Below are 25,995 nucleotides of genomic sequence, written 5' to 3' on the forward strand. Positions count from 1 at the left end.
AGTAGCTTGTTCTAACATGAGTTGACTATCCTTAATACCTTCCCTTTAGCACCATTAAGCATCTCACTGGCACTCAGAACAAATTTATGAATGTCTTATAAAAGTCAACAAGCCGCAGGAAAAAAATAAATAAAAAGGAGCCTTATGCAAACAGTGCTTCATCGCAAGAACTCAAACAAAGAAGGTCATATTCATCATTCACTGACAGAGAGGGAAAGCCAAGCAGACTGATGAAAGATGACACAAGACCTGGCTGACTTTAAATCTCCACCTAACAGGAGTTTCTGTAGGTGCTTCCAGGGTGGCCACACTCTTTGCAATCTGCTCCTCTGCCTCCTGCCACCTCATATGCTTTGGTAATTGCTGCTCTCCATCAGAGCATTGGCCTTTGTGTGGATGCAGAGGTAAGGGTGAACCCCAGGAGTCTGACCTGCAAAATCACTTGAGGAGATAAACTCCTCTCCAATGAAGTGTGCTGGTCAGTGGGTTTAATAAAACCAGGTGGAGGTGGCTTATATTGTTGGAGCCTGTCCATCAAACAGATGGATAGGTATCAGCACAGGGGAGGTGATGGTAAATCAGGTGGCCAAATGTGACTCTACATGAGATGGGAAGTGAGTGCGACCTAAGGTAATGTTCCCGCTGGATTAGGCTGTAACGTAACTTTTCTCTGTGGCTTTTCACGAGTTGATATAAAGGGGTTTTAGTTGTTGTTGGTTATCTGTTGTATTTAAATATTGTGGTATACAAACAGCAATTCATTAGGAGCTTGATGCAGTCAATGAGTCTTTTTATCAATTCCAGAAAGCTCCAAAGTCGGAAGGGTAATTTCACCATGAAAATGCCATTTTCAGTGACAACTACATGGTGGATCTCCAGAGGTCCAGGGGCTGTAGCAGGAGGAAAGATCTTATCCAAGGCAGTGAGGTTTGGCTCAGAGCATTAGTGGAAGCCAAGTCATCATGCTGTACTGTATGTACTGAGACATTTGGGACTGGGTTCAGGTACGGAGCATGGGTCTAAGTCTGGCTTTAGGGAAATGATAAAATCCTCGGAGAGATGGGGACTGTGGAAGGGATATGCCTTGGAGGATGAGAGATGGGGAAAAGGTTAGGCTGCACCACAGTGTGTTGATAAGCCTGGGTTAAACCTAGGATGAGAGGGTTTTTTTAGCATGTAGCTGGGTTTTTGGCAAAACAGTCATTCCGACTGGAGAAAATTCCTTTCTTGTGGCACCTGTGTCATTTCTGATGAATCACTGAATTGTTCTGCCAGCTCTCAAACCTGTGCTCTATTTTCCTTTCCCCCAGCTTTTGGAAATCTGATCAGAATTGAAACAGAGAAGGGTTTTGTATTCTATTCTTCCCATGATAGAGAAGTATATGTGTGCACACAGGTCACGCCACACAGATTGCCAGTGTGATGCAAGCCCAGCGCTGCATTTTGCTGAAATGAGAGTAATTCTCTCCACATAGCTGCAGGGGCAAGTTTCCCACAATGTGACCACTTTTACAACTCTATAGCCTCCAGAGCTGTCAAATACTTTGAAACTGGATAAATGCAGACCTTTGTTACTGTTTGTGATGTTCCTGTGTTTGAAGTTACCTGGCAAAAGGACTGCTACCGTCACACATCTGTTTGCAGTTGTTTGGAGACCATGTGGCTGATGCCAAGCAGAGAAGATGGCTCTAAGGTCCTTCCTGCCAGGACCTTGGTGTCTGAGCTGCAGGGAGGATGGAGCTATGGCAGTCTGAGCTCAGCCTTACGCTGTGGCTGTGGCATACCAAGCTGTCGACACCCTGCAGCCCCACGGTGGATATGCAGAGAGTGGGTTAGCTTGTTTCCCTGCTCCAGGACAATGTACGCTAAATGACTCTTGCTATTGCTATCCCTGTTGTTTTTATGCAAGGGATGCTGAGAAGCTCTGTTACCAAATATGAGTTAGAAACAGTCACTGTTCCTTGTTAAGATTTAATGCCACCTTCACGCGCAGGTCACTTAAACCTCACTGGGAGTGGGGGACAACTTAAGTGTGTCTATTCTAGCTCATGGGGCATCATAACCCTGTGGGAAGGCAGCTGTTACAGGACGGTTGTCATTTTTACCTGTTAACTCATGTTCAAGCAAAAATGCAAGATGTGTGCCCGTGAGAGAGCCTGCAAAGTCCAAGTGAGGGGAATGGAAAAAGGCAACCCTTCAACTTTCCATAATTCACACAGAAAAGGATTGGTGGGTGATGGTGGAGGCTGGGGTGGGTGGGGATGAATCAAGCAGGGGATGATGAAACAGCCTCATGGGTTTTACCAGTTCTAGCTAGGGTTGAAGTCTGCCTGCTGCAGTTAGACTCTCTCCTGCTCTGCAACCATGCAGAAGTTGAACAGTTCAAGAGTATTTGCTGCTGTAAATTGTTACCCAGAATCCCAGCGCTTTTGGCTGCCTATGGATTCTCTCTCATGCATGTCTTCTCCTTCAATATTTAAGGTCATTTTCTGTTTTATGGCATGACCTAAACTGATAACAAACCCCTCAATAGTTACTTTATCCACTTATTTTCTTCCAAACATTTTGTCTTGCTGAATTATTGAGTCGGCTGTAATGACCTTGATGTAAACATGTACTTTTGAACTTATGTGAGGATCAAAGACAAAGCAATGTTAAATGGAGGCTTGAAGCTGGAAATGATCCATGTGAAGTTGGCATCAGTCTTCCATCTTTTTTCATTCATTTTTGGAATGTGGAGCCCAGAGTGAATTTGCTCAGTTCAAAAGCAAAGAAAAGTAATTTTTATAAATGCCAGTGCTACAACAATTGCGGTGTCTGAAAGTCAATCTGCCTTGTTTCTTGTTTTAGTATGATCATCATCAATATAAATCATGCAGAAACAGCACAGAAAAAACCCCACACCGTGTTATTTTTCTGATGGCTCTTTTGCTTGGATTCTCTGACTGGACTAAAATGCCAACCAGGAAAAGTAGTAGATCTCTCTCAAATACCTCAACCTGCACTTGACTGCTAATGTGTTATTTGTCTGTAGTAATTCTCTCTGATTTCTTTAAAAAGTGAAGAAAGTGGGTGTTCAACATCACTAGGCTGTGTTTATGATATTGTTTTTACTATTATTGACTTTGAGACAAATGGACCAGCTGTTTATCGTTTCTACAGAGAGCAGCCAAAACTGTACTTAATAGTAAAGTTAAAACTTTGCTGCAGTGATCTGAAGAAATGAGGGATGAGTTGTGCTGGCAATAGCAGTTTTGCTTCACAGTTTTTCTGACTGCTGGCACTGGAATTGAAAAGTTTTGTAATCTATTAAAACTGACATTTAGCTTTGCTTAAGGTGACTTAGAAGTCTAAAAACAAATGCTCTGGAAATCTTAGATGCTGCTGTGTGGACCTGCAGAGAAACAGCAGTCCTTTTCAGAAGTGGCCTCTGATTTTGTCGACCTCCCCTCTTACATGCATGACCTGAAGTACTTGAGCTGAGATTTGAGAGCATCTCCACCTTCCCTTGGCTTTAGCTGGAAAAGAAAGGTGGCCATCTGGGAAAATCAGGCCTGCTTTGTCCATTAGGTTGGACATTCAGAATGAGGAGACATATTTAAGCACCCTGACATACTGGCTGATGTTATGAGGGCAGTCAGAGCTGAAACAACTGCAATAACCCAGTTTCTCGGGTCTCCTACACTTTATCTTGTATCCTGTGCTTCTCTGTTGGTAGGTGGTAGGAACAGAAGGCTACCTGGGGTCAAGGACAAGAGTGGTTTTGTTTTTAAAAAGAAAACAAGTTGTTTCCCTCGGCTCGCCTCACATCCCTCTTGATGTTGAAATTAATAAAATCCCCCCCGTATCTGTCACAACTCCTTTATATGTTTGTTGGGTTTCCAGTGAGTAAGTATCTATAAATGTGTAAGAAGTTAATTTTCCAGGCTTTTAGTGGCATTAAACTGTAGATAGGTTTTTATGGAAACCTGATCCTCCAGCAGCTGTAAATCCCTAACAGTAACAAAAAAATTTGCTTTTTTTTCCAGCCACACAGTCTTTAAAATATTAACAAGTTTTTTAAAATTTTATTTGTACCAGTAGCCATTTTTGCAGCTGTTGAGCTGATCAACACTTTCATTTTTCTTCACTCCCAGCCCATCAGACATTTTTACATTTTTATTTTAGTTTTTTAACACGGAGGAAGCTGCGTTGACTTCTTGGTCTTATTCCTAAAAATATATTTCTAAGTGTAATTAAAGAAGGCTTGTCACTGGTACGTGCATTGCACAGAAGTCCTCTCTGATCCTGCGGAGCAACATTTTGCAGGCATAAATATGGAAAAGGCTGCTGCCGTTGTGACATAGCAACAAAATACTTCATATTTATTTGTACATGCCAGCCCAGTTCTGACATCAGTGGCACCAGAGCAGAGTCAGATCTGAATCTTCTTGGGACGTTGCAGTGCTGCACTGTGGCATAATGCTGGGACAGAAAAGGCTCCCAGTAACTTTCCGCTTGCCTCCTGGAGACCCTCTGCTGACAAAACCCGCTTCCCTGAAGAGGTTCTTGACTCCCAATTGATATTCTGTGCCTTTTATGACCCTCCAGCCCTGGCTTTGCCAGGAAAGGCAATGTGTTGGTAGGCTGTATGTAGCTCAGAGCAGGGGAAGAGGACATTCTGAGGACACTCACCCAAGGTCTTTTCCAGCTTGTGTTAGACCCACTGCAAGGGACAGCCTCACTCTACATACTTGTTGTGGTGGAGAAAACTGTCTGATGTGGAAGGTGGGTGGGTAGGAAAAAACTTTGAGACTGGCCAGGATCCTGAGAGCTCATGATGCAGGAGAGGTCAGCATTGCCCATGCTTCAAGAACACCAAATTCTTTTAGACTGAGTCTTTGCATTGATGTGCCATTTGGAATGGCCCCTGAGACCTTTACACCCAGTAGTAGTGCCAGAGGGATTGGAGGGGAGGTGAAGAAGAAAGACTCAAGGTGGTGTTTCAGTTCAGACATTGTCTAGTATTCTCTAGTGCCTGGCTGCAGCTGGCTCTGCAGCACTAATGGTCCTGTCATCTGCCTGTGAATGTTTTACAGCTCCATCTTGGTTTGGATAAAATAATAAAAACAATTAGGAAAGAGCGTCAGTTAAATCAAGCATAAGAGCTCAACAGAGCAACAACTGAAGAGATCACAAAGGGCAGATGAGGAAACCAATGTCTGTGCTTTTGCCAGTAATTTTGGTCCTTTCTAGTTTGTAAAAGGAGGTGTATCGGGGAAGTTGCACAATCTGGAACTTGAATGGAAAATGAATAGGATTCACAGAAACAGACAATTCTCCCAAGGGAAAAATAAACTCCCAAGGAAGTGAATGGCTCAGTATTTTGAGCACACGGGTTACCAGCAAATGAGAATTTAACAGACCTGGCTGTGTATGATCCTTCTCTCTGCTGTGTAGCTCCGGGTTCAGAACACCTGTCAGTCATGGCCAGTGGGGTTTTGGTGTGGTGAAACAATGTGCCTTTATCCCTTCACTAGCAAGTGGTTGAATTTAGGTTGGATTTGGTGGGTTGTACTGACTATGGCTGACTCGATTTCAAACTTTTTGCTCAGCAAGTATCTTCTAGCTTGTATGAGGGAAAGAAACAACTCACTGAGGCAATCACAGCCAAGTGACATAAGCCCCAGCGCCACCCATTCCTGCTTGGTGCATTTCAGCTTTCAGTTATTGTAGAGCAGGTTTAAAAATAAGCTGACATTCACTGGTTTGTATCTGGGTTACCTTTCTCCTTCCATCGCCTTTGAGTTGGCAGTGCGTTCTTGGGCAGCACTCCCAAGTTTCTTGGAGGAGGCCATTTTTCACACCCTCTGATGCAGAATGCTTTGGGACCACAGTTCTGCATATTTTCACTGTCCTCTAAAGACTGATGTGGGACAAGATCCTGCTCTCCTTTGTTTAGTTGTTCTAAAAATCGGGCCTTTTGCTTGGACCATTGCCCAAGTATTTTTACAAGTCCAGACTTCCACTCTGCCCTTGAGAGCTGCTTGGGTTTTTTCTCAGAATTTTGTTTATGTATGTCTCTCCCTAGCCTGGCTTTTGGGGGGAAGGAGAAATGCGCAAGAAGAGCTAGAGGATATTGACATGTGTGATAAGTGGTTATTGTTTGTAAATGAAAAAAATCAGGTGCTCACCTTGGCCTAACATCCCAGGTAAGGACAGATCATCTGACAATTGGAGCTGTTGTACAGCGAATAGGGAACATCAAACACTATTTCGTTCACGATTACTTTTTTTTCCCCTGCCCCAGCAGAACTGTGTTGGCATGAAATCTAATCTGCCCATCAAAGCCAGTCCTATCACAAGGCCATTCCTTTCATCACTGCCGTGAGGCAGGGTTACATCAGACAAGGTGAAATTGCTGAAGTCTATCCACCACTACCCAGCAGTCACGTTCCAGATAGGCACGTGGTTTGATCTGTCTCGCTGCCCTCCCTTCCCTGTGGCAGCATCCTTTTCCCTCGAGCCAGGGAGCAGATTTGCAGGCTTTGCCCCTACTAGCAGAACATAGGATGGCTTGGCTGTGCTGTGAACTCAGTCAGGAGGCAGTTTGCCTCCTGCCTTTTTAATGTGGTTGCTCAAAGATACCTACTGTCATGCTCTGCCAGTTTCCATTAGACACAGGCAGAGGCTGCTCTGGGTTTCTCAGCCCCTTGGAGCTTTCTCCAGAAGTCCTGCCGTATCCCAGGGACTGCGGTGATTTAGCTGATGTGGATGCAATGGCCGTGGAAATGACACAGGATAGAAAAGAGATAGTTCAGAAAAAGCACCTACATTTCAGTTTTCCAGGTCTATCAACTCCTAAATTCCCTTTCAGGAAGGAATGTGTTTACTATTTTGTTTCTAATAAGGTTTTCGTCATCTTCCCCTTTTCCCTAAAATGGAAGAAGTAAAATGTGTTGTTACACGGCTGGAAACAGAATTTTCTGTGTCCAGTGTCCTCCTGAAGAGAGACGTAACTAGATGCATAGTCAGAAGTGTCTATAGAATTGCACTGTACACGGGACAAATATAGTTTTACAAATTGACATCATTGTTACAACTACACTGTATTTGTATTTCATGTATTAATTGCAAAATGCAGCCTATTCCTATTTGAGATAGATTTCAGCTGACACGTGCTCTCTCTTGGTGTTTGTAGTGGTCTGAAGCTGGAGTGTCTTTTGACTGCACTTGAGGTGTGCAAGTAAAGGAGCTTACACACAGGAGTAAATTGTAACCTGGATTTGTAGACCTATTCCAGCATTACTTGTGCATCTGCTTCTGTGTCAAGTTTTGGGATTGTATGCTCTGTGTTACATATCTTACTGATGATTTTTACCTGCCATAATTACAATTCCACTGTTGAAAATGTGTGAGTGAAAACGTAAGCGTGAGGATTCAAGGAGAGATCCATGGTAAACTGTCTGACGAGCAGCTCTTGAAGCCTACCAGACATTCAGGGTTCCTGCTGAAGTTGGGGAGTAGGTTCAGAAATGAGGAAGAAACCTGAGTGTGGACTTGAAGACTGATGAATCCAAATGAAAACTTCATAGGAATAAGGTAAGAGGCAATGCAAGGGGTTTTTCTGATTTTTTTTTTTTTTTTTTTTTTTTTTTTTAATGTTTAGGGCCCATCCAAAGCACAAACAGTGGATGAATTCTACCTCTGCTAAGTTCCCAAAATGAAGCAAAGGCAACCCATATGGAAGCTAAGGTAACTTACATTTCTGTTACTTAAACCATTTAGTGACATTCCCAATGTCATAAAAAAGTCGCATTATTTCTGCCTTAAAGAATTGGACAAATCAATCAAGTTTGAGCCCTGTCTCCTTCCTTGCTTCTGCCTATTTCTCTTCTGCTGTGCTGGTTGTCCTGGCAGTGGAATGATTCCAGCCACGTGCCCATCACTTTCCCCCTGAACTGCCTACCTAAGGTCCTGGTGCTGGGGATGTGCTTTGGCTACTGTGGAATATCATCAGTTCAATGGATTTGTGCAGCTTTGTCAAAACGGGGATATTGTGCAGAATACTGGTCTAACTGGACAGAACTGGGCTGGACCGTCTTTGGAGAAGGGGGTTTCTTTCACGTCTCTGAGAATTTGCTTGGTTTGTCCATGTGAAGTTTTCTAAACCTTCACAATGACAGTGTGGCCATGTACTGGAGAATTTAAACAGTGTTTTTGCAATGACTTGCAATCTTTAGTACCTGAGTCTGTGGGAAGGAACAGAGAAATAGCTGTACCGTGTCATTGCAGAAGTGCAAGTAGTCCTCTAGCTTGGGTCTGATGTGGGTCATAGCAGCTGTGTAAGGGGAAATCTGTAACACAGCCAGATTATAATGATGCTTTCCTTGACTATACCTTCCTAGCCTGCAGTAGGCTGCCACTGAGCAGCTTTTTGAGCCAAAGATTTGTTCTTCTTTTCCCCTCTCCGAGATCAGTGGCAGCTGTGGGCACTCGGTAATCTCTGAAGCCCAGACTTCTATATTTAAGTGTCTAAATATAGTCGTAGAGGCCTATGAGCCCATGGGTACCATTGAAGTGGACTGGAAATTTCCCATTTGCCTTTTTGGGGATTGGATCAGGCCCTATTTCAGGTAACCAGCTTAAAAAAAAAATAATGGATTAAGTGGCTCGTGCAGGATGCTGGAACAAATGGGACAAATGGCTGGCAAGGCTCAGGAGCTCTGGATGCCATTCCTGCGCTCCGACTGCCGAATTAAATTCATTCTTCTGTAGAAAGAGCTCAGGCTGGTAAGCATGCAGTAGAGGTGCAAAGGCATCTTAATTGCGTCTTCTCAGAGGACAGTGCTGCAGTGCTATTTCTTGCTCGCTGTTCTTTACAGCAACGTCTAGAGAGAGCAGCAGCTCACAGGATGCTTCAGTGTGACTTCTGCTTAATTAACAATAATAGACAGAACCTCCGTTTGTTGGCCCAGAAAGGACTCACGATTTTCAGTTCTTCTGTTAATCCTGAAGTGTCTATGCGTATCTCGTTATATAATTTAGCACCTCTATTTCAGATAAAGGCATTTAGAGAGGGGGAATGCGCAGAATCATCAGAATTTGCCGTAGCGGGAAGTGGGTATAATTTGGGGATTTATCCCATACCGGCTACAGCTACTAAACTCATCACGGGGAGATGAGCCAGCCTAGCAGGGAGCTGTGCTGCAAGTATGTGCTGGGGCCCAGATCCCTTTCCCTTTGAAGGAAGGGAGAGTTAAACCATTGACTTCATTGCAGTTGGGTTAAGCCTGTAAATAGTTCCATAACACTTGCATATTATTAGTTACTCTCATGGCCAGATCTAAGCATACTTGATCTCTGGAGGAATTTGACTTTGCATACAGTCAGACATTCCTCATTTCTCATTAGTTAGGTAAACACATGTGCAGAGAAGTTGGGTTTGTTGTCTTAACCCAGTTGCCTCTTCCTGAGAGGGTGATGAATGCTCTTTCAGAAACTGGGCAGAATATGGCATTTCTGAAAAGAAATCTATAGCTTGTCTCGCAGCAAACTATGGCTGTGACAGCTGAGCAGGGAAGGCTCAGGCCCTGCATAGGTTGAAGTCTTTTATGATGTGGGGCCATTGGCATCTGCTCTGTGTGTCACAGAACATAAGGACAACAAGTGGGTGATTCAACAGCTGGGATGGGAATGGAGGGGAATGGCAGTGAGCTGTCATCTGATGGCTATAGCAAAGGGAATGAGAGGCTTTGGAATACTGTCTGTAATTTAGCATGATTTGCTTTGTAGTATATTAAGCTTATGTAAACTACTTCTCCCCCCCCCCCCCCCCCCCCCCCCCCAATCTTCTATTCCCCAGTATAATTGCATGCCTGTTCTTTTGCAATCATACACAGGGAGAGACTTTATGGATTTATCATCAAGAAAAGCAATCAGTAGGTGCACTTGGTACATCATATACAAATGAGTGGGCTGCAATACTAGTGCTGGAGTGGCAGCCAAAAGGTGGGAAGCTGGATGCACACAAAAGGAATATGTCAAGGTCTGAGGTACTTGTACACTCCCTTCCTCAGCCGTCATGGGGAGTGATCACACGACTCAGCGCTGGGTTGATCCAGCATGGTCTTGTAGTGGGAGATGGCTTAATGCACTGGAACAGTCATCCTAACGTGACATGACGAGGGCATGGCTTGGCTATGCGGACTCGAGACCTTATTAGTATTGCTGCTAACGTTTGCAGTTGGGTTTTATCACTCATTAACTTGTTAGCCTGTTTTGATCTTCATTTGAACAAGGCCAAGTTGCTGTATCTTAATCATATGCAGTGTGCTTAGAGTTTGTGTTCCCTGTCTAAAAACTGAATGAGTTGCATCTTGTCTGGTTGGTATCTCTGGGCAAATTCCATGCAGAAGGCACTGGGTAGCCGCACCCAGGGCCAGAAATTTCTCAAAAACACCAGGGGTTGTTTTCTTTCCAATGCCACACATGCAAATGCAAAACACAAAGCTAACCATTTTTATTTGCAGTTTCCAAGTACAAAGGCTTGGACCTGGATGTGTGGGTAGGAAATCAGTCTAAAATTAGACTTACCTCACCTGACCTTGCAATTAAGCTCGATATCTAAGAATCCGTGGGAATGATCCCCAGGCCTGAAGTTATTGCCTGTTGTGAGCTGGGCTGTTTCCCTGTCTGAGGGTAATACTGTATTGTTCTCTTAAGGACTGAGTGAGTCACATCTTACATGAGCTGTTTTATCACTCTAATTAGTCCACATATTGATGGGGGTGGAAAGAAGGGTATACAAAAGGACAAAAGCAAAACATATTAGCAGTCCCTGTAAACTTTTGAGGCTCTCCATATGATTTTCTAGTCGAAAAATAAAACACTTCTAACTTGTTTCATCTAGACTGCAACAGTGAAATGTCTCTTCCATATGTCAGTGGTATAATCTACATAATGAACAAAACTTCACAGATGGACTGGCTGATGCAACGGACATTCTTTTCATAAATTGCCTCTCACTTTTATAATTTTCTTTCGTTTCCCACATGATGGGCTGAATATTGACAATTACTGAGCTATTACTTCCTATGTTGCATAACTTATAAAAGTGCTATAATTCAGTGAGGTGAGATTTTGTTCCAGAATAATCAGTGGCACAAAATACTTAGAGGAAAAGAAGGCAGACATTAAAAAGAGAGGACCTCTCCCCCCTCAAAACCCCAAAGACTGCTTTAGAATGTGTGTACCCTTTAAAAACAAATAAACAAACAAACCCCATTCTGATTTCATACTTTACTTTTTGACCAATGTCATTAAGTTAATGTGTGGTGTGGTGTGTTTTTGTGTTTGTGTGGGTTTTTTTTTTTCTCTTTTCCTCTCCCCACAATTTCTGCAATGATACAGCTCTTCTGGCTGTCTTGGAACTTGTTTGTACCCTTGGCTTCTGAAGTTTTAAAAACTTGTTTTAGGTTTTATTATAAACGCTTTTTTTAAACTAAAGGCCTTTTAGGAATGCAGGAAAATATTTGTTTTGAAGTCTTGCTTTCACCTTTGTTGCTTTCCTTGGCCAAAGCTCACCACTTATTCAAATTCACAGAGTTCTAGGACTTCAGATTTTATTTCCGTAACCCTACTTGGTAGGTTAGAGATCAAATCCTTTCTGGATCTTCTCTCAGTCTTTCTCCAAAGATGGTTGGTGGTGACGTGGTTTTAAACTCTGGTTCAATCTAGCCTCCCAGTTATTGCTGGATCGGAGAGGTGAAGTCAGAGAGGTTGAATTTACTATGACCATGTGTCCAGGACCTGGAAAAACTTTGTGGAAAACAAAAGTCTAGTTTGTATGAAAGACGGCATTTTCTCTTGCTGCGTTATTGGGATGTGTCATCCCAGCCAAGAACCTGGAAGACATTAAGGTAGATGTGATTGTCACAAACATTGAGGGGTTTAATTATTTTAATGGACCAGCTGCACTTTTAGAGAGTATGAGGTGGAACTGCAACCCACAAGTAGGTATGAAGGTGACATTTTGGTTATCCAGGAACAACAGTAATGTGCAAGAGTTCTCAGTTCTCATTGGGTATGTGTATGAGGAGAATATAAAATTTTATGTAGTGATGGTTTCCAATAAAAGGAAAGATAGCTCACTCTTGGAGTGAAACTCAGACATTAACCTGTCCAAAGAGTTTGCCTAAGGCCTCCCCAAACTCACACTCTCCTTTTTTGTCTTTCATAGTTGCCTGATTGCTGAGTCTCCAGCATTTATTCTGTGTCACTGCCTATGTCTGCCATCCAGCCGAAGGTGTGATTGCTCCACCTCGTGTAGCTGTACCAATAGCGGTGTAATGGCGCTGGCAGATGCTTGGTTGCCAAATATATTCACAAAGTCCCAGGTAAGCATACTGAGCCTGAGCTGAAACTCCCGCTGCTGCCAACCGTACTTCTTGCTAAATAGATCAGGTATTGATAACACCACCCTGGGGATGTCTGAAAGAGCAATGCTAGTTCTTTGAATTGTAATGGAAATGCATCTTCAGAGGTTCTTTACAGCTAGGAGCGAAGCCATACTGCTTCAAGTAATAGGCAAGTATGGAGAACGTGCAGTCCCTTCCCCAAAGATTGTATGTGCCCTCCCAGAGAGGTATTTTTTGTTGATTCAGAAGAAATGCCAACGCCTCAGCTTTAAGCTGAAGCCTTTCATAGGGGTTTCCTTTCCATCTTTTTTTAGACTCTTTTCAGGTGTTGCACTAGATCATATCTCCCCTCCTGCCCACTTGCCTGGGACCATGACCTCTGAATGCCTTACTCTCTATTTTAGTCATATGGTCCCAATACTTTCCGGCACAGAGCTTGCAGCCTCTGCTTTACAGGGTGAACCAAAACCCAGGCTGGCTGAAACAACTCGTTCAGGGACTCACCGACAGGTGGGGGCTGAGCTAGGAACTGGGTCCATGTCTCTTGAATCCCAATGAAGTGGTCTGCCGGCAGCTGTTTCCTTCTCGCTTTTAGAGGAAGGTAGAGAATGTCATGATCTTCCAGAAGATCAGCATTCTGCTGAAATTGTAGTTCAGCTGAAACAAGCTCAAACCCCACTTGTTAAACCTGGGTGCCAGAAGTGAGATGCATCCACTTATATTTTGTCACATTAAGGCATGCCACTTCCAGAAATGATGTCTGTTCTCAGCTTCCAGAGCTGCACTTACCCACTCCCTTTGCAAACCACACACTCTCTTTTGAAGCCTAGTAGATGTGCTGTGCCTATAGAGCTCATTGGGATTGGTAAATCTGGAGCCAAACTGTAGTCTCTAAGGGTCACTGATACCTTCTTGAACTGGGGGAAAAATGTCATCAATGTCAAAAGTAATCACATGCTTCAGGCAGCATTTATGCTTTGATCAATTTGAGATTTCCTTGGGGAAGGGAACAGAGACCATCCATTCCTGGTCCCACCTCAGGTAATCCATGGCAGAGGGAAGGAAGTGAGCTCCTGATTTGTTATGGGCTGTTTGTAACACGGTGCAACTGCTACACAATGGAAAATGAGGTTGCATTTGCAGACTGAATGATTCCTAGTTGAATATCCATTCAGTTTTGTCCTTTTCTGCTCATTCGTCACTAGTATACAGACCATATTTCCTCTAGCATTTTAATTTCAGGTTAGCAACTGATTTGTTAAAAGTTGTTAATCTTTGGGATTTTATCCACCTTTGAGCTCGCTGAATACATAATAAAAATGCAATATCCAGATTATATCATATAACTGAAATTTGTTGGAGAATACACATAATATTGTCATTGTCTCCTTGACTGGATGAGTTTGTAAGCATTTCCAAAGCAAAAGCAAATGTGCTTTCCATGAGCACTTCTGCCAGTAAAATCTGATTTTTCCAAAGCTTGTGGCAAGCTAACACAAAAGATGTGTGAGCATGCAAAGAGCAAATCTATATAAATATTCGAGTGAACATTCACACTGTTAACTCTTAAGCTGCCCTGGATTTCTGCATTTCTTTTGGTTGGGAAGGCATTTAGTCTGTGCAGAACCTCTGGTTTAGATGGCTGTTATAGTCTGGCTTTATCCCTACATGTTTTCATGGAGACAGCTGACTTGAGCAAGTCGTACTGATGCAGTGGGCCACCCCACTTAGCGCTGCATTTCCATTCTAGCCTGCTTTCCTGGGGACACTGAATGGAAGGAGTATCTCGATGTTGTTGAGGTTGGCTGGGACCTCTGAAGTCCGGTCCACCGAGTCCAGTTCTGTGCCTGCAGGCAAGGATGGCTAAAGCAGGCTCCTCAGGGCCATGCTGAATGTCTCCAAGGATGGAGACTCCACAGCCTCTCAGGGCAACCTGTTCCATTGTTCAAACCACTCTCACAGTAAAGCAACATTTTCTTGTGTTTAAATGGAGATTTCTCTATTCCAGTGTGCCCATCGCCCCTTGTGCTTTCACTGAATACCACTGGGAAGATTCTGACTTTGTCTTCTTTTCTCTACCCATCAGGTATTTATCCACTAAGCTCTGTATTCCTGCAGTCAGGCAATTTCCTAAGAACTTCACCATTTATTTAAAAATAGGATTTTTACTTTCTCAGTCAGAGGGCCATTTAACATTTTTACTCTGAAGGCACAGGGACTAGGAGGAGGGTGGAGTTTGGCTTAGAAATGACATCCAGCCCTGTACTCTCTCCTGCAGAACGTGCTGCCTCCCACACCAGCAGCTCTCCTCTCCGTAGCGATGTGCACACCTATGGCATCGTGTCGCTATCACTCCATAATATTAGGCAAATAGCTTTTGTTCTGCTTGCCCATGTGAGGGAATGTCAGCTGGTGCAGGAGAGAGAAAGGTGTATTTGCTTTCATAGCTCATGCTGAGACACTAGTGTCATTTACCCCTCCTCCTTTCCATCTTCCTCGTGGTCTTTGCCTTATTATAACTCTGCTAGGGACAGAGAAAATATTGGCTTCCCTGGCTGGTTAGTGCAGTGGCAACTCTTTTTTTTTTTTAAATTTTTTTTTTTTTTTTAAATTAGTCCTAATTAAGGAGTTGTCTTCATGATTTGTGGTTTTGTATACTGGAAAGCAGGCCAAGGCTGTCTGATTTCATTTCTGTAAAAGAATGTAACTCCAGTTCCTTGCCAGTTTATACCATTCCCCATGCCGGGCAGTAGATAATTTCTCATGGTCCCAAAGCTTTCAACAATACTCCATTATGTTTCATGACTCATAAATGGGCTGGTGCCCATGGAAAGCCATGTGTCTCAGTGCAGGCAGTACAGCTCCCTGCAGTATGTTTGAACTGATTTCATAGCCTCCAGACCTAGCATGGTTTATTATTTTCATGACTTGCTCACTGTTCTCATTGTTGCTAAGACCATATTGCATCAGTAGCAGGGATAAAATTAAAGGCCCTGGTGCGTTTTGATGCAAAATTAAAAGCATGATATGGGGAGCTTCAAATGAATGCAGAAGAAAACAAGATCAAACAAAAGGCTGAACTAAAGTTCAGCGCTAATAGCTCTTTGAGATAAGCGGCTCATATAAACTGTGGCGACAGCTGATAGATAAGACGGTATTATCTGGACCTGTGGTGATTATTGCTGGCTTACCTGTGCGCTCAGGGCTCCGCTGATGAATGTTGCACACGTCCTCTCTATTCAATCAGAATAAATTGAAGGATTAGAAAAAATATGATACATGATCTTGAGTCTGCTCCTGCAACTTTTATGGAGCTGAATCAATGAAGCCAACTGTTAACTTGCATAATTATCATTACTTACTTCTTTCAGCCTGCTAAGTGCTGTGCAAACACACATGAAGCCACAGTCCAGACCTCTACACCTGAGTAAAGGTTGGGAGATTATAGTGTTGCATTTATGGCCCAATCCTGCTTTCATTAATGTCCATGCAAAAACTGCTGGTTGGCTTCTGTCCTCAGGATTTTTTTAATCCTGTTGTGATTTCCTGGGGTTTTGATTCAGTTGGCATGATCCCAGCAGCCTTGTGATACGGGGAGGGCTGTTCCAGAGGGGTTAGTTCGGAATGGAAGCCAGAAGGGGATCAGTTTAGGAGGGTTGAATGGAGTGGTTTTGTCTGCTGTTTTAAAGCCATTTTGTAATACTCGGATAACTGATTGAAACTACTGCCAGGTACTGTTGCGAGCATATGACTGTGGAAATAGCTCCTTGAGTAATAAGAACAACAGAATTTGAAAAAAATATGATTTGCATTATTTTTCTTGGTTTTTCTTTTTGTTTTAGCTTGGCTAATAAAACTGAACAAGTCAGTATTGCATTATTTGCCTAGTTAGATTCACTTTCAGATGCTTACATACCAGGCTAAAACAACATTTAGGTTGTAATACTATAGGTTGAAGCCTTATTTATTTTTTAGTAAACAATCCCTTCACATTTTTATTCCTCTCTGTCTCTAATAGAACCGTTTATTCAATCTTAGATATTTGAATTTTTTAAAAAATTGCTCTCAGATTTAGCCTCAAAAAAGCATGTGTAAAGTATTTTTAAAATGCACGTTCTTATTGAAGTTGCTCTTTGTTACATAATTTCCCATTTGCTATTTCTTTCTTTTTTCTGATTTGGCCAGTTACGAAGTTTTTAATGTACATATTTATTTGAGAGGACTGAATATATTTGGTCTAGTGAAAGAAAAGTATGTTCTATAAACAGATCTGTTCCTTCAGCAGAGCTTCATCTGTTTAGTAATGTTTTTGGAAGGAGTTGCGGCAGTAACATTGGAAATGTGCTTGGTTGCTTGAAACAATCACTGGGCATTTGTACAGAAAGCAGAGATTCAAGTCAAGAAGCTTTAAGAAGTAAAGCATGTGTGGATCTGTTGTGATGCCTAATGATTCATTTAGTGTGCTGTGATTAATGATTATAATGACTATATGTGGTAATCCTGCTACCACCCTCACCTCCCCCTTCCTCTTTCACCCCTTTTTCCCTTGAAATAGGCAAGCAAATAAAAACGCAGCAGCAGACAGCACCAAAGGCGTTGTTAGGCAGGCTTGGCTGGCAGCAGCCATGTGTGTTTACCACCCTCAGCAAGATTCAGAATCGATTCGGGAGTCCAGGATTCCTGCAGCCTGGCCCATGCTTGTGGCTCCCATCGATTTTCCACAAGCTACAACAGAGAAAATTCCCCACTGTGGGCCCGGCTCAATGACTGCAAACTATGGAGGATGCAGTCCCTCGCTGTAATTAAAAGTGCCTTCCCATTAGTTTACATAGCTGGAGCCCAAGGACCTGGATTTGTTCGCTGGTGCTGAGGGGGGCAGGAGCAGTCTAGCTAATTGCTAGATGAGCTTTTCCGTTGCGCAGAGTCTGGTCCCGTGACCCTAGACAGGTTTCATTGCAAAGCAAAGGGAAGATTTATTTATTAAAGCACCAGGCAAAGGTACAGATAGATAGGGAAAAGATTTGGAAACAACCTAAAAACCTTGTAGTGTGCAGCAGCCTGGGGAACTGTTTACCCAGCTTTCCTGAAGAATGCCCTCCTTCCATCCCACCTCTGACCAACTCCAGACTAGCCACCTGCCTAGACATGCTCCTTGGGGATTTTTCTCTCAATTCAAATACAAATGCTATGCTGATAGCTTGCTCAGGAGGTTGGCAGCTAACCTACTCCGGATGCAGTTGCCTGAATGTTTTCCCCAGCAGCAGAGGCAATCTGGAAGTTTTGCCCCCACCTTTGGCCACTTGTTCTTGGCGCTGTACCACATAGTTCATTGCCCCCTCAGTTGTGCTGAGGCAGCTCTTTGTGGAGACATGAAATGATCCAAAATTTTTAAAAAAACAACAGCCCGACTGCTATCCAAAAGAAGTTTCCCTGACCCAGTTTACTGCATAGTCCTACAACCAGTTGCATCAGCACAAGCAAACAGGAGGTAAATCCAGGTGTAGGGATGGGAAGAGGAGACCTGGGTCACGCAGGAAACTGGGAACTTCTCAAACTCTATTTTTTCCTGGAAAAGCGTTGGTGTAATTACATCTTCAGGTTGTGGTTGCAGAGTACCAGAGCTGTGCATCCTAAGGTAGTAAATTGAGGTAGGTCACGGCTGGGAATGTGGTTGCCTTCCCATGAGCACAAGATGCAGAATCCATACCGCCTTTGCTGTTTTATTTCAACTTTACGCAGGTGTCAGGAGGATGGAGAATACTTGATCCAGCATAAAGTCAGAGCGGTGCCGGCAGGTGATATTTGATCTGGCATAAAGCCTGCTGGTACAAAGTTGACATGTTGAAATGTTTTGAACAAATTTGAACCGGCAGAGCTTATACCTGTCCTGCATTTTGCCCCATGTGGCTGCAGCATTTTTATTCAGCTTACAAACTGGACTCAGTGTACTGTCAAACCATGGCATGGAGATCTCGCTCGTCTTTCCCCATCACAGCTCTCTGCAGCAAGCTGTTGAGCTCCTGAGCCAGATATTTCCTTCCCACCTCCATGGCCCCCAAGCATCCTCAGTGCTGTTTGAAGTTAGTGCTGCTCCATGCCTCCATGTCATCAGAAACATAATTAAGAGCATGGATGCTTTGCTACACCCTGCTTGGCTTCCCACAGAAGCTGTACAAGACCTTTAGATGTGCCATCGCAACAGCAAGCAGACTGGCAAACCGGGTGCTTGTTTGGACATGAGCTTTTGGGACGAATCTGCCCTGTTTCCTGCTGTCAGGATTTGGGATTCCTGAGGTCTCAGAGGGAATGGGAAAAGCAAGTGATCTCCCCAAAGGTTGAGGAAGGTGGAAGAAGTGGCTGTTTCCATCACTGAGGTGAAGTTCAGAGGCAGGTTGTAGATGGAAAATGGGAGTGTTCGCTGCAGGTAACATGGAGTTAATGCTCTTGACCAGCAGCTTGTGCAGAAGCTGTTTATCTGTTTACTCAAAACACAGGCTTTGCAACCTCTTCTTTGAAAATTGTTCCAGGAAGTCTGGTTGCTTCTAATGTTATGCTCTGCTCCGTAGCTCCTGGCCTAGCTTCTCACTGGCAGATGTGGACAAAAGCTGCCTCTTGGCAGGAAAGGAAGGTTTGGTTCTGATGTCCATCAGGACCAGAGCCTCTCCCATGCTGCTGCTGCTGAGGAGATGCAGAGCTCAGAGTGACCAGACAGTAGCTGTTAGAGAGCAATTACTGTCATGGGTCAGATTTGTTGATGCAATGAGTTAATGCCTAAATAAAATTAGTTAAATCCTAGTTTAAAATAGCGTGCCGTCTGAGGAGTGGTATAAGCTGATGCTTTTGGATATACATTGAAAATGATTTCTGTCTGAAGGCTGTGAAAAGTGAACTGCTGGCTGAGGACAAGATACTGTGTTATTGAATAAACATGAAAACCCGTGGAAAATATGGGCCCAGATGTTGAAATAGCCTGGGCTACACAACTGGGAGGATTATTTTTGAGCAGAAGGCTGTAAGTCTGAGGACATAACGAGGAGATATGTGCAAAGGGTTAACTAGGTGCATTTTCCTGAGTGGTACCTGGTATATACCCATAGTCCCAGTGGCAAGTCTGATGTGTTGTGAGCATTAGGCCTGGCAAAGTATTTTTGACAACGGTATTTAGACATGCAAGTCAACACACAATTACTTTTGTTTCTCTTTTTCTCCACTTTTTTTTATGCCTAGGTAAAGGTACCTAGAAGATGCTTTGTTCCACTATAGCTCCCTTCACCTCGTTCAGACAAACTTAATATGCTTTTCTGGACAGGAACCAAGTTTATATTTGTGCCAGCACCCCGAGCTTGTGCTGACTTGTACCATTGTGGCAATAACTACTAATGAGTGCAAATGTGTTCCTGGAAAACCCTTGACGCTGGAGAGGCATCTCTGACTGGAATGCTGCTTCTGGCTATGAAATAGCTGAACACCTGTTCCTTGCTCAGTGCAAAATAATAATAAAAAAAAAACAACACAAAAAACCCAAAAGACCCTCAGGAGCTCTGCTCCCTTTTTAATTTCTGAGTGCCCCTGTCTGCAAGGCCTGCTGTTAAAACTAAGATTTCTTTTTTATTCTATGATCTCGAAAATTGCCATATTCCTTTATCAGCTCAGAAACAAATGCTACTCTTCTGTTCTTGTGTGCAAAGGGCTGCCATGATACAACAGATGGAACTGAGGGTTGACCATCAAGAAACAATTCCTGCAAAACCCAGAAGGTGGTGGGAGGAGTGATATTTGGAAGCCTGTTTGGCTTGGTGACATGAGGATTTTTATGTTCTAACGCTGACCTCTAATCGCGTGAGTCCTGCCTAATGAAAACTATGAACTGGGCCATATTTGTTGCTTAAATATATTTGTTACGTGCTTGGAGTAGGCTTTTTCTGCTAAGTTTTTCTTCACGGCTGCCACCAATGCCACTGTGCTGGTAGATGTATTCATGCAGGGGGGCTGAACGTCAGGTCTCACAGTTCCTTCTCTGAACAGATTTCTTCCTTCTCTGGGCCAATGCACTGACCTGACCAAAGCATTGTGGTCCTGTCATGTGATTTTTGCTTCATTCCATTTGTCCCTGTAGTTATGTTGTTATATCAGGTCACCCTAAGCCCCTGTTGGCTGACTGAAGTGTGCTCTCGGGATGGGAACAGCTGCAGGAGCTGTTCCCAGGAACTGTTAGTGTTGATGGGGACAAAACCAACCTGAGAGTCCACTCAGGCGCATGGATTGATGTAGTCAAACTCGCTCTGATTTTGGTGTGGCAACACTTACTAGGGGACCATTAGCCCTTTCACTGTCCTCCTAGCAATGAAAAAAGCAACAGAGAGATGCTTCAAAAAACCCAGAAGATGCCTCAGACTGTTGGAAGGATCTCATCTGTGCAGTGCCCTGCGTGGTGCAGCCTGCCTGGTCATCCCACGCACACAGTGCTGGGGGTTGGTGGTAGCCAGTAGCGGAGGCACATCTGTGTCATTCCAGAAATTTGCTACAGGAGGCTGATTAGCAATGGCTTGAGGATTACCTGCGAAGGAGGATTTGGGTTGGATATGAGCTAACCAGGCAGCGTTCCCAGGTTGAATCCCGGCACTATGTTATTGCCCCAGGCTTTCCTCCAACTGATGTTCCTTCTCCATTGCCATGGTGATGAGGCTGTTGAAGGCTGTGGAGGGGCAGACATACGGTACTGCCAACCTACCCTGCTCCCCACCACAGAATTCAGCTGCCACCATCAGGTGTAAAGCCCCATTATTACTCCCACTGAGGTTATGGGGATCTGTTCAGCTTTATGGGAGCTGCATCTAGGGAAGAAGAGAATGGGTATAAGAGAAAAAAACCCACAAAACCACCAGAACTCTGAATAGCTTTATCATCATCTTTAAAAAAAACAAACCACACCCCCCAACAACTCCAAAATCCCCAATGAAACAAAAACCCCAGTCATGGAGTCAGGCTGTCAGCTGGTATAAACTGGGCTTGCTCCTAATGGCTGAGGAGCTGGCCTGTGTACATGCAAACTCACAGCTGGCTTTTCCTGCATTTATTTTGACATCAGTGTTGTTATTTTTTTTTTTTTTAAACAGTACACTAGTCACATCACCTTCAGCTCTGAAGGTTTTACTGTTGCACCAAAATGGACTTTCATCCCCCTCTCTGAATCTTGAAGGGGATGAAGATTAAAGGCTCTCATCATCTCTAGATTAATTTGGCAGCTATCGTCCATCTTGGGGATCCGTAACTCCTCCAGGGCTGGGAACAAACAGTTCTTGACTGTTTTCAAAATCTATCTGTACCAGGCACTTCATCATTTTGACTTTATGATACATGTGTTCACAGAAATATATAGAACCATTTTAATAGCTTCAAGCTGTTCTAGGTTGACCTACCCTAGTAGGTACTGGCAAAATCTGAACCTATTACTTCATTAGATGCTGTTCATGAGACCTGGATGGAACAGAGGACTGGAAATGAAAAATAGTTTTTTCCTTTCTTGGGTACTGGTGTGAATTTGAATGTAGGACAGTCTGAATATCGGCAGATATGAGTTTAAGGTGTTTCAGTTCAGTTTCCAGGGAGCTGGAGAATCATATCAATTAGCTGCCTTTACCTTTTTCAGCTGCGTGGAGTGATATATGGAATGTTCTTTCTGCTATTCTGTCTTTGCCAGGCCAAGTTGTTCAGAATGGTGTTAAACAGTAACAACAACAACCAAAAAACCAAAGAAAAAAGAAAAAGAGGGAACAGCTGTTTCCAGTGATTAGTAATGGGGTGGGAGGGAGACAACAGCTCAAGATGTTTTCCCAGCCTGGAATAGGTGCACAGTTGTGTTTTTTACAGCTCTGTCCACTGTCAGCGAAGCGCACCTGGGACTGTGGCAGGGGGTGCAGGGGGGGTGCCCCTCCGGCCACCTCCTGCCAAGAACAGGCCTGTGCTATGGTTGTCTGGTGGAGAGGGGGACAGTGGAGAGGGGACAGTGACCCGGGTGACACATTTCTGTGCCCCAGTTCACAGCAGTAACTCGGAGGAGCGTGGTGACAGGGTCCCTGTTTTGTCATGGACCTCGGAGCAAAGGGCTGCTTTTGTACGGGGTCTGAACTGACGCTTCCAGGCTGGATTTCCACAGCCTGGTGGCCCAATCCCCTGGACAAACTTTGCAAATAGTCTGTAATTTCTGCATGAAACTAGATTTATGGAGTTGCCTCTGAAGGAGATTTTTGAGAGCAGCACTTGAGCACAAGCAGTCAATATTTGTACATTATGGCATTAAGCTGTCCTCAGTAGAAGAGTAATTATCTAATAGCACACTACAGCTTGGAAGTGGGAAGTCAAATACTTTTTGCCTGCTGTTAGCTTAGTTACTTTGTCTATACATTGGGGATAAAATGAGAACCCCCTACAACAGACCTGTGGAGCTGTTGCAAGTGTTAATAAATGTTTGCAGAGCTCTCTAAAGTTCTCCGATGAAAGTAATTATGAACATGTGAAGTGTTAAAATCTTTTTGTAGACTTGGCTGCTGCGAAAAGGACTGGAATAGAAGAAGCTGGATCTGAATGTTGAGAAACTATTGAAAGCAGAATTTGAAAGAGAATGGTTATATATTAAACTGTAACCATGAGAGATTTTGTATATTTAACGAAAGGCAGATCCTGTGATATTGACACAATGTGCCAGGCTTTTTTCAACCCTGCTGAGCCAAACCACCCGATTTCCTGGTAGGAATTCTGAGAAATAATACTCCTATCTTCTATTTAAGATGTGCTTTAATTATTATTACCCATTACAGACTGTCAGAAGTACAGATATAGCTATTTCCCTTAGAAGCTATTCAAGAGACATTCAGGGGGAAGAGGAGTTCACAAATAGTTCACATAACCTCAGAATTAGACCCAGAATACCCCTTCTCCTTCCCTGTTGGTATCTCTCTTTAAAAAAAAAAAAATACTGTTTTTTAATTACAAGCTAGGCAGTGACTGTCTACCTCCCTGTGGATGTATAGTGCCCCAAAAGCCCCGTTCTCGGCTTTTTGGTGGCGCTGTATTAAAAATGTTTCATAATAATAAAGCTTCCAGTGTTAATGGTAAGGGAAGAAGACTCAAGCCTATAACTGGCTTGCATCCTCCTCTGCAGTAGCCAGTGGTAACAGACACTCTGTGCCAACTTGTAGCATCAGTTACACCCAGACAGCCCTCGGACTGTAAGGGACAGTAGACTGGGTGATTTAGCTCTAATATCACCAAACTGGAAAAAACCAAAGCCAGGCAGTTGATTTTTTTTATAATACCATATATATTCTTTTTATTGAGAGACTAGATTTAATAAACCCTTAATGGTCTGTTTAGAAAAGTCCAAGCCAAGTCACAAACTTAGGAGGATGGGTGTGGGCAGAGATGTTAACAGAACAAAGTGGCTGTCTGAGTCGGCCAAATAGACTTATGCAATTATATCTAAGAGTGGAGCTACTACGTAAGTGAAAAATGAAGAGTATTTCTGTCACCCATGACTTGGTGCAGAAATCAAAGCAAGGAAGCTCACTTACCATTACATGCAAGAAACCCCAAAGTCTGGCGTGTTCCAAGAAGTTCAAATACACTCTGTCCTGACTGCTGGGAATTGAAGCAAACATCTTAGGTGGTTTGCATGTCATGCCAGACAGACCTACCAACTGAAAACAGGACTACTCCCTGCCACGTGGAGAGGCAAATTATCAGGGGGAGGGGGGGAAATCCATAGTCAAGGTATTTTGGAAGGTCTTTTTAGCTGTAATGGTGGTGACATGAATGCTGCTGTCAGACTGGAGGAGACTTTAGGAAGGCAAATCCCAAGCATGTGATGAGGGATGTATGGCTAAACACAGAGGGCCCTTGGGCAACTCAGCCTTAACTCATGCTGGCAAAAATACACCCTGGAAAAAGGTGGAGTTACCCCTACTCATATGTTGCGACATAGGTTATCCTTTCAAGGCATAGTAGTGTTATAGAAACACCGTGAGAGCATTCTAGGGCTTTCTACAATGAACCTCTGCCCCGTGAACCTCACCTTAGCATAGCAGTCTCAATGTTACTGTTAATTGTCTTTCATGGTTCATTTCTGAAAATATGCCTTTTCCCATGGACTGCTATTTTTGCAAAAAAAGCCGTTGTGATGTCTTTGTCTAAGTATCATGCAGATCTGGTCAATGACATGTAAAGAAGCCCGTTAAGAGGTACCTGAATTTTCTTGCACATGTACTTCCATTGACTTATGAAACGGTGTTTTTATTCTTCTTTCCTTAAACAGCTGTAGACATTCTTAAATATATGGAGAGTGGCTTATACGTTGTAGTTCAAGTCAGCTCCTTGCTGACATCGGCTAGTCAAGGATGGCTCAAATGAAAAATACAGCACAAGAAGACTGAACTGAGTAATGAGATTCTAGATTGATTTATTTTTTAAAAAAACATGTATTTAAATAAGAAGTGGATAAATGTTGCTTATATGTCAGATATCCTTAAATGCAAACACATCACCTCTAGGAAATACCCAAGATATACCATAAGGGAGGATGAAAAAAATAAATCCAAGACTTACTAGTCTGTGGAATTATCTTTTAAGGAAAGTAGGGAACTTCTCCATGATACTAAAATGAAATGGAAAAAAAAAAAAAAAGCGATGACATACCTAGGTGGAATACACATGGTGTGACAGATAGGTAAGTCAGAGATTCCTAAGGTATCTGTGGATAGTTTCCGTCCTGAACCACTTTAGCCAGTAAAGCAACTTTTAAGCTTGGATGAAGGGTGAAGTTTTGAAACTCGGAGTCTGTGGGGGTGTGATTCACCTGACCAAATACAGAGATCTCCATCTGTGCTCACTGTCTAGACTGCCGTCACAGTCAGCAGAGAGAAAACAGGCATTTCTAGGGCATGATTTGCCTTCTCCTAAAATAGTCATCTGGGATATGTCAGGCAACTGCTTGGAGACAAAAGTCCAAAGATGACTTAGCAGGATGGAAATTCGTGGGCCAGAAAATTGCGTTCTGTGATTCAGAAGCCGGTTTTTAGAGCTCAGTTTTTTCAATACCTACGTTGAAGAGCCATAAACCAGGAGGCTTCGGAACCACAAGCTGAGCTGAACCGAAATCCCTGAGGATTTCATCAGGGGGTAGCTGTTCCCCGCAGGTCTGAGCTGCCTCCTGCGCAGCACATGGGCTGTGATGGGAGCCATGGTGCAGCTGGCCCATCTCTCGTACCATTTTGAACAGCCCGCAGGATAATTCGCTCTTCAGTGATCGCTTCCCAGCTGATTTTAATCATTCCTTCCCACCGAAAGCGTTATCCCAGTTACAGACGAGTCTGTCAAAACTGGCCAGAGGAGGGCACCTTTGTGCTATGGGAGACCTCCTGGCCATGGGGCCGAAGGTGCTGCTTGTCCCACGAGTTGTATTTGCTGGGCACTTCCCTAAAATCCTCCAGCAGCAGGCTTGGCTCAGTGTCTGCCCCCTGGCACAGGCGGTGGTGGGCTCCTTCTCCTTTCAGACCTTTCATTCTGTTGGCTTGTCATTGTGGTTATGTCTGCTCGGAGGTGA

The 25,995-nt window shown here is 43.5% G+C and overlaps 1 long non-coding RNA gene across 3 annotated transcripts in view; it reads left to right on the forward strand.

Annotated features, from left to right (window-relative positions):
- LOC114010579 (uncharacterized) overlaps nucleotides 1-25,995 on the forward strand; it is a 258,400-nt gene that overhangs the window by 69,695 nt on the left and 162,710 nt on the right. For 2 of the 3 annotated variants that reach the window (XR_008748366.1, XR_008748365.1), the window contains exon 2: nucleotides 7,649-7,734. This is a non-coding gene — a long non-coding RNA (uncharacterized LOC114010579). Of the gene's footprint in view, nucleotides 1-7,648; nucleotides 7,735-12,220; nucleotides 12,596-25,995 lie in introns of those variants that run through there. The other variant, XR_008748364.1, reaches the window with a different exon arrangement.

Source organism: Falco peregrinus, chromosome 8, assembly GCF_023634155.1.
Source record: "Falco peregrinus isolate bFalPer1 chromosome 8, bFalPer1.pri, whole genome shotgun sequence".
Classification (NCBI taxonomy): Eukaryota; Metazoa; Chordata; class Aves; order Falconiformes; family Falconidae; genus Falco; species Falco peregrinus.